At 32.3% G+C, this 15027-nt stretch overlaps 1 protein-coding gene across 1 annotated transcript in view; it reads right to left on the bottom strand.

Annotated features, from left to right (window-relative positions):
- The window catches only part of LOC127700413 (thyrotropin-releasing hormone receptor-like), a 78364-nt gene that overhangs the window by 61584 nt on the left and 1753 nt on the right, over nt 1-15027 (bottom strand). The window lies entirely within an intron of this gene.

The raw sequence follows: 15027 nt of genomic DNA, 5'->3' as shown, positions 1-15027 counted from the left end.
TAAGTTAATATACTAACATTCAACTAAAGCATAGTCAGCAGAAAAAGTTGTCATGCCGACATAGTTTTTGTCATGCCGACATAGTTTTTCATTTAATTCAAAATTAAGTATAATCATAATTCATACGATCACACATACATTGCATAAGCATTGATAAATTATCAATTTCATAAACATTCTTCTTTCAAATACAAAATAATTAATATGGATCTTATACATATTTTTTTTCATATTCTCATGCATTGACGTTGATAAGAACTTCTATAATTCCATCCACAAGAGGTGATGGTTCTTTACATTAACAAATTAAGTTACACAAAAAAGCTTTATAGTGACACTTACATGCACAAATAATAGTCCAAGTAATGAATATAGCATTGACAGTATCATTTACATAATGCTTACATTAAAAAACAAAAAGTGGTTAAAATTACTATTGAAAATTCCAAATACGGTTTAAGTCTTTAAAACAAATACGTGTTGCTGGTATAATGCAATTGTTTGTCAGTTTAAGTATCCTATACTGTGAATTGTTTAACAATTAAAACAACATTTTCGATAAAGTAATACCGATAGCAAAGTTCAAAGTTATCGTCGGGGTCAGGGTTCAAGACGTAAACAACACAAACGAAGATGTGTAGACGAAGAAGGCGACCTCCATGAACATTTTAATAATTCTTTGAAAAGACATGATTTCTTCAATAGATTTCCTGAAATTAACACATTTGATCACTGGTGGATAGTTAGTCTCATTTGCAACAGAATGTGAAACTAGTGTTAATATGGAAACATATGCATAGGTATTATGTCAGAAAAATTTTATGAAACCCCAATATATTAGAAACTGATCAGATATCAAACACGTACTTCATCGTAACGTTAATGGTGCAGCCAATCAGTCTTATGGAAACTTGACATAGTAACAAAACACACTTTGAACCACAACCATGCAAAGTCATGATTTATACAAAGCGACAAAGTGGTTTCTTGGGAAAATATAGATTAACCGATCAAAGACATTAATGACCAGTTAAGAATTTCAAAAGTGGCATCAAAGTAACTTCTAAAAGGACTTTAATATTCAAATAAAATCATACAAAATAATATAATTTTTCATCATTATTTAATATAATGAAAATAGAGAGTTGCACCAGTTGGTCATATTTATGATGATGATGATTGTGTTTAACGTACATTCGGAAATATTTCATTCATAAAAGGACGTGAAAAAGTTAACGTGATGTGAATTTTAAAAAATCCTGCTGTGTACTAGCATTACGTTCGGTGTTGAATATTTAAGTGCTACTTCACAAGGTGAAATGAAACTCTATCTGGACACATTATTCTGACTCAGAGGTGACAAGTCTTTGCTCGTACAGGTATAGAACCACTTTTCGAGCCAGGTCAACTCTTGTTGAAATTTTCTTTTCAAAAATTAAAACAAAAACAAAAATATATGAAATTGAAATAAGAGGGCAAAGTTAATGTAAATTTAAGACAAAATAGCCATAAATGCTTGAAATTGCAGAAATAAACACACATATTCCTAGATGCATATTTAGAAAACACTTCATAAATCTGTTTGTCATGGGTCTAATCCCATTTTTTTATGAGAGAAAAATATGTTAAAATCTAAGCCTTTATTTTGTAGTGTTTTATTGGTAAATCTAAACAGGATCTAAGAGAAAAGAAATGCTAATTCAACAACAAACATTTTTTTTTATAAATACTACTTATCAAATTCAGCAAGTGCAAAAGAGGGCTTAAATATAAAACATAATGTATCAATTATAGATAGGATGTCAATATATAAATTAAAGTATAGGTTAAGTATCTTGAGCTTGCTTTCAGTATTAACTGCACTTTACACGGAATTATATATTTTTTCCTTTTAAACTGCGTATTGTAATCTATTATACCAAATTTTGTTTAGAGTAAAATACTTTATACTGCACTTTTTAATATTGCATGTGTTTATGTACGTTTTGTATGTCAATTAATTAATATAAGAGGATTTTGGGATCTAAATATTGTTATCTTTATCACTTTACTTGTGCAAATACTTGTCCCAAGGCCGGCCTCTAGTGAGTGGTAAGCTTTTCATACTAGTATGTGTTTTTGTTGCGAATGCGAATCTTTGAGTGTTTTTGTTGAAGTTATCATCATTTTTTTATACTCATGATGAGTTAAGATTTTACCTATTTATTTGTCTTCAAGACAGACTTATAATATACACCAGAGAAGATTCAGAGAACTGCTACGCAAGTATTCACCATCCTTTGTTTATCTCAAAACATTTTTAATTTCCTGTATTACTCTTCCAAGTCTTCATTTGGGGTTTCCCACGGTTCCATCATCCAAAATCAATACCGAAACTAATTGTGTTGTAAACAAATCAAATATTTCTAACCTGGTCTTCTGTAAAGACCTTGTTATAAAACTCATTCGGAAGATTAAACTGAATATTTGAAAACCTTATCGAATGGAAATTAAATCCCCATATTTCAAGGGAAACCACTCTGTATTTATGTAATAATGCGAAGCGGCAAAATTGTATGCCTTCGTTCAACATATTTCTAAGAAAGTGACATGTCTAGGTGACTGAGTACGTTATAGCTATTGGTTCGTGATATTCTGATTAATTCTAGACCCCGGAATTATCTCGTAATCCGTGCCGCTTCGTTTGACGTATTATATGGACTTGTAAAAATTGTAAACAATCGGAATTTCAGGATGGTATTCATTGGCGGTGATGTCGAATTTCTTTCCAAAAGATTCCTTAATTGTAGATTTTTGACACTTTTTTGACGTTCATAGCCTTTTCAGTGTCTCAGTTTGCACAGATATAAGCATATAATACAACAAAATAAGATGGACGAGCAGATACTACAAATCATACCGCCTGCGGAATTAGTTTCAACTTTAAAGTTTCAAAATTCGGGTAAAAAAGGGGGCCATAAAAGGCCCTTATCATACCTTGTCCTTTCGGCAGGCTTATAATTTGATACGCCAGACGCGCGTTTCGTCTACATAAGTCTCATCAGTGACGCTCAGATCAAAATAGTAAGAAAGCCAAACAAGTATGAATTAAGTTGAAAAGCATTGAGGTACCAAAATTCCGAAAAGTTGTGACAAATACAGCTAAAGTAATATTTGCCTGGTATAAGAAAATCCTTAGTATTTCGAATAATTCATACTTTTGCAAACAGTAAATTTATACAAAATGACCATATAATTTAACAACTTCCAAGAGAGGGAAATAAGTCCAGGAGAAAGTGACCCTTGCTTTTTATTCAATATGCACAACATGGTCACCGTAATGAGTGATAAAAACAGCAAACTAATAATCGACATTGTCAATTATTTACATATGTTACCAATTGCACAATTGTGAGGTATGTTGTTTTTAAACTATAAATATGCATGATCAAGCCAATGAGATATTTAATAAACAGCAAACATCAATCGATTGTGATGTACTTTTATAATTACACAATTCTGCCGAATTGAACTTTGAATGTTTACATATCGGATGATCTTTTGTTTTACAACTGTATCAATATCCAATATCATTATCCTTTAAAACTATTAGTGCATTTGTTTATTTTCGAGAAATGTAATTTAGTGAGAAAACAAATATTGTGAGTTTGCAAAGTTACGCATGATGTTTATAAAGTGTGATTTTCATACCATATGGCAAAATCAAAGGTACTTTATTCAAATGATTTGCAACACGTGACTTTGTCCCTTTTGATCAAATTACCTCCCTTAGCTTAAGATTGAAAATATAATTTATTTTAGATTTGCGGATAATCACGTCCTTTTCCGTCATGTATCTAAAACTAATGTATCTTTAAAAACTTCCTTTGGCGGATATTTACAAAAAATGCTGTGTAATTCTAAGGGAAAATGCTTAAAATTTGACTTTTTACGAAATGGGAAGGTTGAAATCATAATTTTTTTTAAAGAATTTGGCCGAAAACTTAAGAAAGCAGGTAAGTTAAAAGTTATTTAACTTTAAAATTCAACCTACAAGGTTTTTCCCTATATGCGAACAAATCATGAACAATATCTTCTTGCATATGTATTTCTGTTTTGAATCTTGCTATTTTACGATTTTCCGTCATTTTATATGATCTTATAAAGCAATTATACTATGACTACGCTTCCGATTTTTAAACTAAAAAGGCCGATAGTATTTAGGTATTGGCATATTGGCATTTTTATTTAAGGGGCTTATATAATCCTATTGCAATGGCTGCCGTCATGATAAGGCAAAATGGGCGCTATGCAAATTAGCAAATTACCCCAAATTTTGCCATATGCTCTGATTGAAAAAGATCTGAATGCATGAATAACTGTTATAGGCATATTTTAGCAAATATAAGGCAAGGGCACAAAAAGCCAACTGTATAAAATGGGAAATTAAAATATCGAAATTCAATTAAATAAAGAAGGGATATAGTTACGATACTGTTGTCAGGTCATTAAAGATTGCATATTTTGGCGTTAATATTGATTCACTTATAGGGTCTTTGCATCGGCACTAAACATATTTATTTAAAAACCAGTTGTTGGCATGACAAGGGTTGTGTTCTTCTCATATATATTATGATGGTATGATACTAAACCCCTAACGGGAAGGATTGTGCCTGATATTCATATGATGAAGACATAATCTTTCAATCAATCTTTCAGTCAATGAGCTGGTATGGCAGTTAACTGCTAGTAGTCTGTTGTTATTTATGTATTATTGTCATTTTGTTTATTTTCTTTGGTTACATCTTCTGACATCAGACTCGGACTTCACTTGAACTGAATTTTAATGTGCGTATTGTTATGCGTTTACTTTTCTACATTGGCTAGAGGTATAGGGGGGGGGGGGGGGGTTGAGATCTCATAAACATGTTTAACCCCGCCGCATTTTTGCGCCTGTCCCAAGTCAGGAGCCTCCAGCCTTTGTTAGTCTTGTATTATTTTTAATTTTAGTTTCTTGTGTACAATTTGGAGTTTAGTATGGCGTTCATTATCACTGAACTAGTATATATATTTGTTTAGGGGCCAGCTGAAGGACGCCTCCGGGTGCGGGAATTTCTCGCAGCATTGAAGACCTGTTGGTGACCTTCTGCTGTTGTCTGTTCTATGGTCGGGTTGTTGTCTTTTTGACACATTCCCCATTTCCATTCTCAATTTTATGAACGAGATATTTAATGTAACGAGATTAAACAAAAAAAAAACAGTACACAAATCGCGCATTACAAAATCCAGCATTTCGTCAATACAAACTTCAGTCTATCTTATGAATGGTATCTGGCCCTCCGCAAGGGTAAACATAATTTTTACTATTCCACTGTATGTAAATATTGATAGCGAAATTAACATTTGATTGGTTGAGACGATTCCACGTGACATTGAACAAAACATATTCCCCTCTGAGGATCATATTCCCCTCTGAAGATCGGGACTACCTCGTGTGACGTTACGCGCGGTTAATGTACATAATGTTTTGAGCGATAGTATAGTCATTATTGTGTTCAAGAATTTTCAGACGTAAATACAATCCAGAGAAAAACTTATCATGCTAGAATAATTAAATTTTGATCGGCATTGTTTATCCATATTAAAGTCGTTTTATTGGTTATTAGAGCAAGCGGATAAGAAACAATGTATGTAAATTAATAGTTTATGTTCAGAAAGTAAAATTAGTAAAGGCAGTGGAATAAAACATTCATTTCCCTTGACTTAGGGAGATATGAAGATTTCTTCACCCTCCTTTCTATAACTGATAATTGCAATTTAACTTTTGATTTGTATTTGTGATTTATATATGTATTTGCTAATTAATGGTAAGGTCCTACACCTTTATCCTGTGATAGAGTCCAGCATCAATTTGGCATCCGATACAAGTTTCAATTTATATTTAAATTTTCATTTAAATATTTCATTGGTTTTTTTCCTGGACAGCCTAGATAACCTATAATTATATATATATATAGACAACTACTGTAATCAGGAATCTGATGTTCAGTAGTTGTCGTCTGTTTATGTAGTTCATACGTGTTTCTCGTTTCTCGTTTTTATATAGATTAGACCGTTGGTTTTTCCGTTTGAATGGTTTTACACTAGTAATTTTTTGGGGCTCTTTATAGCTTGCTGTTCGGTGTGAGCCAATGCTCCGTGTTGAAGGCCGTACCTTGACCTATAATGGTTTACTTTTATAAATTGTAACTTGGATGGAGAGTTGTATCATTGGCACTCATACCACATCTTTCTATATCTATATAACGGGTAAATTCAGAGATATAAGCGAATACACTGTATTGACACATTGCTATATTCATTACATATGTTTGATATTTGTAAATTTTGTACTGTTTAAATTTATATACAACGTCTATCATGTTCGACGGGTTATCGGCAATTTTACATTTGTGTTTTAGTTATATATTTAGCCATGAAGTATAAATAAAGGCAACAGTAGTATACCGCTGTTCAAAAGTCATAATTCGATTGAGAGAAAACAAAAACCGAGGAAAACACATCAACTATAAGAGGAAAACAACGGAACAACAGAAACACTGAAATGCAACAAAAACAAACGCCAACATACATAGAAACGAACTATTTGAAAACAACTGCCATATTCCTGGACATTTCAAGAAAAAATGGTGGGTTTAACCTGGTTTTATGGCTAGCCAAACCTCCCGATTATATGGCAATCATAAAAACAATCGCTAAAATGACAACTGTACGTAACAGAAATACAGCACAAATAAACGCAAGAACACTCAGCACAAGAAACGCACAAATAAATAATATAATAGTCGTTACAACATGTAAACCGCAGAATAACAACGAACATCTTCCATTAACGGCATCACAGGACATCACAAAAAGTGACGTATTTTTGTAACGAATATATAATCTTGGAATTCATACAATTATTTTCACAATACTAGTCCAAATAATTATCATGACTATGACGGTATTGAAAGGCTATTTTGAATAAATGCTGTGACGACGTCATAATTATATGGACTAACACAATACTTTATCCATGGAAAATGGTAATTAACTCGACTATACTGACAAATAAGACATATATGAAATGTACCGAAAATACAGAATTCAAACCACAAACGATAACACATAACACAATATCTAACAGAAACCACAACAGAAACATCATAGATAAATACATGAATGTTGGATGTATAAATACCGAGACACGTCGTATAGCAATGCAAATTCACACTCGGCCAAAACAGTTATATTCGGGAATAGGTCACGTTCGGTACTTAGAAGACAGACGACATGGATGTTAAACCACAATCTAAGACGTGGTAAAAATGTCATTAGTAAGTTTAGACACAGACACATCGTATAGATCAACCAATTCGTGATACATTAGTAATACCTGATATTATCTAGATACATAAAATTTTAAATAAGCTTTAGCGTAATATGATAGAACTAACACGTTACCATGTAGATAATCTAATACAAATTAAGATAATCACATGCCCGACAGCACATTTTTCATAAACCTTAAAAGTTAAGTAACCTTTATCGTTTTATCTTGGTTTAAAACCTTCAGTAAATTCATATTTAATCAGTGTAAATTAACTCCTTTAAAAACAATAAAAGTTTTTCCAATTCCACTGATCGCGATTCAAAAACGGGGAACGTTGAATTTCAAATAAAACAATTTATCCCCTCCACATGTTCAAATTTCTGTGCTTAGTGAAGAACCTCGGCAGTGGTCCGCTTCAATTATATTTCTTCTCTGATAATGTTTTGTGGGTTTATTCACAACTTTTATAAATTTGGGGCAATTTTGAGCTGAACATTTTGTAACCACAATGGTTTTCTTTTTCATTTTGTTTTTCTTTATATTTAACTTATATACAATGCGTTGAGAATCTTGTTTGGACTTCGAGATAGAGCTGTCCCTTTGATTTGAGTTTAGTTGGATGCAAGAAGACCATTTTTGTCAAGAGTTAATACATCATATTCCGACTTTTACATGAAATAAAATAAGCATTTTTTCAGACATTAAGATAAGTAAAACATGACCGTTTTAGTTCAGAGTTGTTAGTCCTCTATATATTATATAACCATAAATAGTACAGTTATCTTTGAGTGTCCTGTTAATCAATCATGTAATTATACATGTACTTAACTAATGTTGTACTCCCCTCACGTTTTGACTTTTCTGTTGAGATTTTTTTTAGTTTTTATGCTTTCAAACGTTTTATATTTTGACCTTCAAAAATATGGTGTATCTTATTAATGTTTTTTTTTCTTCAGATTTTTGCCGTGTGCACGGCAATGGTATCATACAATACCGCTGAGTCGTTACAGTTGCTGTTTTAGTCTCAGATTATATAATTTGCTCAGTAGACATTGTTCCGTAGGTAGCAAGGTTGAACACTGAAATCCTACATTTTAACCTTATGTTTTAGTCTCAGATTATATTATTTGCTCAGTAGACATTGTTTCGCAGGAAGCAAGGTTGAACATTGAAATCCTACATTTTGACCTTATGTTTTAGTCTCAGATTATATCATTTGTTCAGTAGACATTGTTTCGCAAGAAGCAAGGTTGCACATTGAAATCCTACATTTTGACCTTATTTTTTCTTGGGCAGTTTAAAAGATAATTTAAACAAAGGTTGGAATGCACACCTATCGCCTGCTTTTGCACATATAGTAGTTGATTACTGTCATAATGATTCGATAGTCGTTTTACAACCACAAGAACCATAACTCATATCAAATTGTTAGGTATTGACATTTATCTTACCTCCTATACATTTCTGGAATATAATTGCCGATTAAAAGCGAACACGTGGGGACCCTTTATATCTAATATTGGGTTAGTATTTTAATATACGGTTAATAGCAGTGTGACGTCCCTAAAAAAACAACAGTACGTTGAAGAACAATCTGACTATCAATTAAATTCTGCATGAAGCGCGGAAGCCCTTCTTGCTATAAATGTAATCATTATTTGTTTTCATTTCGTAATAATTTCTTTAAAAACACAGCATTTAATGCTTATATTTACAGATCTGGGAAAAAATATATATTTGTGTGTGTGTTATAGACATTTTGAATCTGATATAAATCAATTTTAACACAAAACTTCGACCGTATAAATCCATGTGAAATCAATTATACCTAATATTGCAGAAATTTGCATGATGAAAATGTCGATTTAGTAGCTCAAATTTCAATACTTCATGAATTATAAAACAAGTATATTACGGTATAAGTTATATGGTTTGCTACTAACTCCCTACGGATCCATAGAGGGTTAGTAAAATCAATAGGGGTCGAGGCCGAAGGCCGAATCTCCTAAGGATTTTACTCACCTCTATGGATCCGTTGGGGATCAGTGGTGAACCGTATATAACGAATTTATCGCACACGAGACTTTTCCTGCTAAGTTATGGTTAAAAAAAAGCAATGAAATACAATAACATTATTCGATGACGTCACCATTAATAGCAAATTTGACGTCATGAACTCCATATGAAATCTACTGACCCCATACGGATCCATATAGGGCCACCACGTGAAGGCGTTAAACCAATCATAACGTCATAGCTTATCCGAGGTGCGATAATATACGATATTTATTACTATAATTTCAATATTTCAATTATTCATATTTACAATATTAATAATGTCAATTACTTTTTTCAAAACGATAAAATTTACGATTCTTTAAAACTTAAACATTAGAACAAAGTACACGAACAATGTGTAAAAATTGTGTTGATTAATTAGGTCGGCAGAGCTTAAAATTTTATAAATCTGAGTTATTTTCATACTGCAGATATGTTTTCTAATACAAATTGGTGTACATGAAGGAATCAGCAAATACAAGTTCAGCATTTGTATGAATTACGACCTTCTGTAAATATTGTATCACAAAAATGCAATTTTGTATCATGTTCTTACAAATATTACAAAACCATGCATCCAAACTCTACGATAACCCACAGTTGCTTACTTCCATGTTATGTGGTCTCTGGTTGATAGTTCTCATTGGCAATCATACCACATCTAATTAGGTCTTTTCACTTTTCCGTGGAAAGACCTAATTATTTTGTTCCGATTATCATTTTTTTTCTTCTTCCGCCAAATTTGTTTCCTGCGTGTATTTTTTGTTTCGCAACATGTCGCTTAGATATTTGGTATATGTTATCGAACATGTAATTTATAAAAGTAAACCATTATAGGTCAAGGTACGGCCTTCAACACGGAGCATTGGCTCACACCGAACAGCAAGCTGTAAAGGGCAGTCTACCACTACACCCACCAACATTCCCCCTTCCCATCCCCCCTCCCAAAAAAAAAACATTGTGACAGAATTACTGTATACATGATGAAAAAGGTTTGACGCTAAGATAGCCGTTTTAGAATCTGAAGCATTGTGGGCAATATTTTCATGAACTCCATACGTTGTGACTGCCAATTAACATCCTGTAAAATATATATTTGAGTAGTGGCTTAACGTTATTTGTATAGCTGTGTAGTTACTATGAAATTACCAATATTCCTTCAGAATCTGAAAATGTAAATTATTTCGTTGATGGAAATAGGAAAAGGGAGCATTGAGAGCATTGTGGTTGAAATAAAGGTATTAAGGTATGGATGGACCTGCATCTACAAATTTCCATATTTTCAGTTAAAAAACATATATAAAGACATGCATTGTACTTACAGTACCCTGGTTGCTATATGGACATATTCAATACTGTTACTGTTATAGGATTTGCTTTGCAGAAGAAAGGACTTTGCGTTCTTAAAGAATTTAGGTCTAATTGATATACTTTAAATTATACTGAAGTATCAATTCAGAATTTGATGTATAAATTCAACTAAAACTCCGCGTTAATTTTGAAAATACTTCTCAAGATCTTATTCTCTATCTTTTTTTTTATTGTAACAATATTCAGAACATTTGTTTACCGGAGTATGAAAATTAGTTACACCATTCTAAACAGTAAGAGGATTGTTCAACGCAAACGAAAATTATTAAATGTAGTGACATTCTTTTTGCGACTGTTCTTTTTGGTCTTTATAGAAGAGTTGTCTTATAGGTATGCAATCATACCACATCACCTTATTTTTATAATTGTATTATAAGGAATGCATATCCCCCATCCATAGCTCTGATTCATAGTCCGGTTTTGGCTATACTTTTGGTCCGTTTCAAAGAGTAATTAGGAGATAACTGTATTGTATCTTAAGCTTAGCCTTCGTAAAATGTAGATTTTACTATCGCAAATTGAGTTTACCTAGAGACGCGTATCCTAATTACTTTTTCAATTGAGATTTTTAAAAATTATTTGCACGAAGTTCACGAACAATGTGAGAAATGGTGTTGATTTATTAGGCGAGCTGCGATAATTATTCTATAATCCTGGGTTGCATTCATACAAATGAATTACAAGTGACATAATCTAATGGTTCGTTATAAGCCTTTGTACGAGTTGAACACCTACTGTACATGTAAATATATGTTTATCAAATATAGAGGACAGCACTCCATTTCAATAATTCATATGTAATTAAGACATAATACTGTTAAGCATAATACAATTCTCTGAAGATGACTTAACATCTATGCACACATGCGACGATTTTGTTTTCATAGTGTAAAAAAGTGTATTTTGTTACCAATGTTAAACATATATTTAATATCGTATGACAGTTTAATATGAATCATATCCCAAAGGTGAACGGCTTTCTATTTCGTTTGTTATTAACATGCAAAACTGCCATAATTTTATGACAGTGTTCATATTTGTTAATTTCATATACTGATTCATGATGGTACCATTTTTTAAATGATTTCGCTTCAAACCTTAGGGACACTTTTATGTTCGAAAACGTTAAACATAGAAACTAATAAATAATTTTGTTTTAATCTAAACTCAGTTAAGAGGCAAATCCGTCCGTTATTCAATCCCTATTTATAAAATTTAAAGGGATTCCAAAGTTTTCAAAATGCTTTCATCTAGAACGCAAAAACGGGGTTTGAACGAGTAAACAGCAAAGACTTGCGAAATTAAAAATCGGGCCATATTTCTAGATGAAATAAAACGAAGAAAAAGGCCATCAGGATCTTGAAACAAAACTAAATATTTAATTTTTTTATCCGACTGACATTAATAAATCCTCAATCTTATTATTAGATTAATTTCGCTTTCAGCAAACACATTTAATTTACGCATTTTAATCCATGGCAGTACATATAAAATCTAACCAACAACAAAGTGGATTAAAATCTTATTCGTGCGTTCATCGCCTCTACAAAGAACAATAATCATGATAATGCATTGCAACATGATCTCATAATGGTTTTCAAAAATACATAATTATTGAAACCTTGAACTTATTCTGCACGATGATGTACCTTGTTTGATTACCATTTCGCGTGCTATGTACTATCATCAAATGTAAAATAAACTTATACAGGACTCAGATAGATAATCAATGTACTTAGATGTATTTGTAGTTATTTCCGTTATTTGTATCTTTTTATGCCTTTCTCCTGTATTAATTTTCGGATATACTTTTGTTATTTCCGTTTTGTATCTTTTTTTGCCTTTATCGGATATCTGTTTTCGGATGTAATTTTGTAATCGTATCTCGAATACTGCTAACAGATTTTAATTTAGTTTACAATTGATTTTTGTTATTAAATACTAGTGCATATATGAAAAGCTAGGTATTTTCACATAGTTGATCTGAAAACAGAAAGATTCGTGCAAACACAATTATACATTGCAATAATAGAACCATCATTGTGAAGGAAAGGAATAGTGAGGTATTTGTTAACAGGAACACAGTCCAACTACTAAACAACCAAAAGATATCTAAGAGGTCAATATACCGTCTTCAACTATGTAAAAATAAGGAGATGTGGTATGATTGCCAATGAGACATCTATCTTCCAAAGTTCAAATGCAGTGGATGTAAACAATTATAGGCAACCGTACGGCCTTCAATAATGAGAAAAAACCCATACCATATAGTCGGCTATAAAAGGCCCCGACACGAAAAATATGAAAACAATTCAACTGAGAAAACTAACGGCCTAATTCATAACAAAACAATTTACGAAAAACAAATATTACAGACATGAACCAACTACAACCACTGAACTACAGGCTCCTTGGGACAGCCACATCAAGAATGTGGCGGGGTTAAACATTTTTGTGAGCGCTCAACTCTCCCCCTAACCTGGGACAGAGTGAGCATGTTATACAATAATTACAGAAAACAGAACATATAATGTGATATAAATACTTGGAAATCTAGTGTTGGTTGTAAATCAGACAACGGTTCACCAAACCCAAAAAGGGGAAAAAAATCAACGACTCATTTTGCAAGCAGATAAATGAAAAACAAAATTCCCAAATCTGTATAAACCCGTTACAAATGAAAATAATAAACTAATTGATAAAACTAAAAAAAACTAAATCAATATTACGAGTAAAAATCTATTTCAGAGGTCCTAACTTTTAATAAATGTTTCAGAGAAGAATTGAACCAATAACAAATAATAGCCGATTCTTATAATATGTTTGTACTCCATTCAATAAAATTAAATGTATAACACTTGTCTTGAATTGACTAGCGTGTGTCAAACTTCCAGTGACAACTGTTTCAAATGTATTCAGAACGAGTACACATTAAATGATACACTAATAAGGTGGGTACTTGAAAGTCTGTCTGAAAATTTGAACTGCCATTAAAAAAAATGTTTATTATGATTGGACAGAGAGACGGCTTGCCTAACAACAAATCCTCTCTCAATCCGCAAAACGGCAGACGGACGTGTTTTCGAACTCCGTACACTATCCGGAATATGTATTCGTATCCTTCATTGTTTTTAATCAGTTTTATAAAATACTTTATAATAAATAATCACACCTTACGTTCGAATCACACTGAGTGGCTTATATAAATTTACAGATGACAAAAAATGCACTTTTCATATTGTTGTACTGTCTAGACGGAAACTTTAAATATTCAAATAACATCACGCAAATTAGATTATTATCTCACTTGTCCAATCAGTAATTCTCTTGTTCAATATTAAGAAATTAATTTTTTGCATGGCTAATATGATTGAACGAGGTAACAGCTGTATTCACTAATAACTCGTGTAAAATGGAAAATTCTAACATGACGTTCTTCAAACGCTTTGAGTACACACCCGTGGTAAAATATGAATATATTGTTTGGGCTGTTCCAATCGTACTCCCGCGTCATATGTTTTTTATGAATGAGCTACCCGACGTCATAGAACGATGACGTAAGAATATAAGCATTTTACGGGAAAATACACGCTTGTGAAACCGAAAATCATCACAACAAGGAAACGTAAATAAACGATGCAAAAATGTGTTATATAAGCCATTTTGTATACATATAAGACATATAAGTACAATTATCATTTAGATTCATCCAAACCTATCTAAATATGTTATTGTAAATAGTTTAAGCATGTCATTTATTCAGTTTGCTCCGGTCTTTTACGTCAATTTAATAGTGCGTTTATGTATGGGAACGGCAAATAATGCCTTCATCTAGAGCGCTTCGATCCAAAACAATTGCCGTATTTGTCCTATTAGAATCGAAATAATTCATGGGGGCTTGAATATATCGTGATTTTACCACGGGTTGTCCCTTTATGCCGATATTTTAACCCTCGCTATCGCTCAGGGTAAAATTTTTGTCATAAAGGGCCAACCCGTGGTAAAATCACGATATATTCAAGCCCCCATGAATTATTTCTTAAACAAGCTGTGTATGTAACATTATTAATTAACTACTCTGTTATTGGACTTAATATGATGATAACTGTCTTTGCTATACAAAAGTGTCAACTCGGCCAATACAGGAAAACTCGGCCAATATGGATTTTTTTCTGTATTGGCCGAGTTTTCATCCGTCCAATACAGGATTTCGGAACGTCTCTTAGTTTTTAGATCGAAAATCA

The sequence above is a fragment of the Mytilus californianus genome, unplaced genomic scaffold (assembly GCF_021869535.1).
Source record: "Mytilus californianus isolate M0D057914Y unplaced genomic scaffold, xbMytCali1.0.p SCAF_5, whole genome shotgun sequence".
NCBI lineage: Eukaryota > Metazoa > Mollusca > Bivalvia > Mytilida > Mytilidae > Mytilus > Mytilus californianus.
Note: the sequence above shows the minus strand (reverse complement) of the source record. Positions and strands in the feature narration are given on the sequence as shown.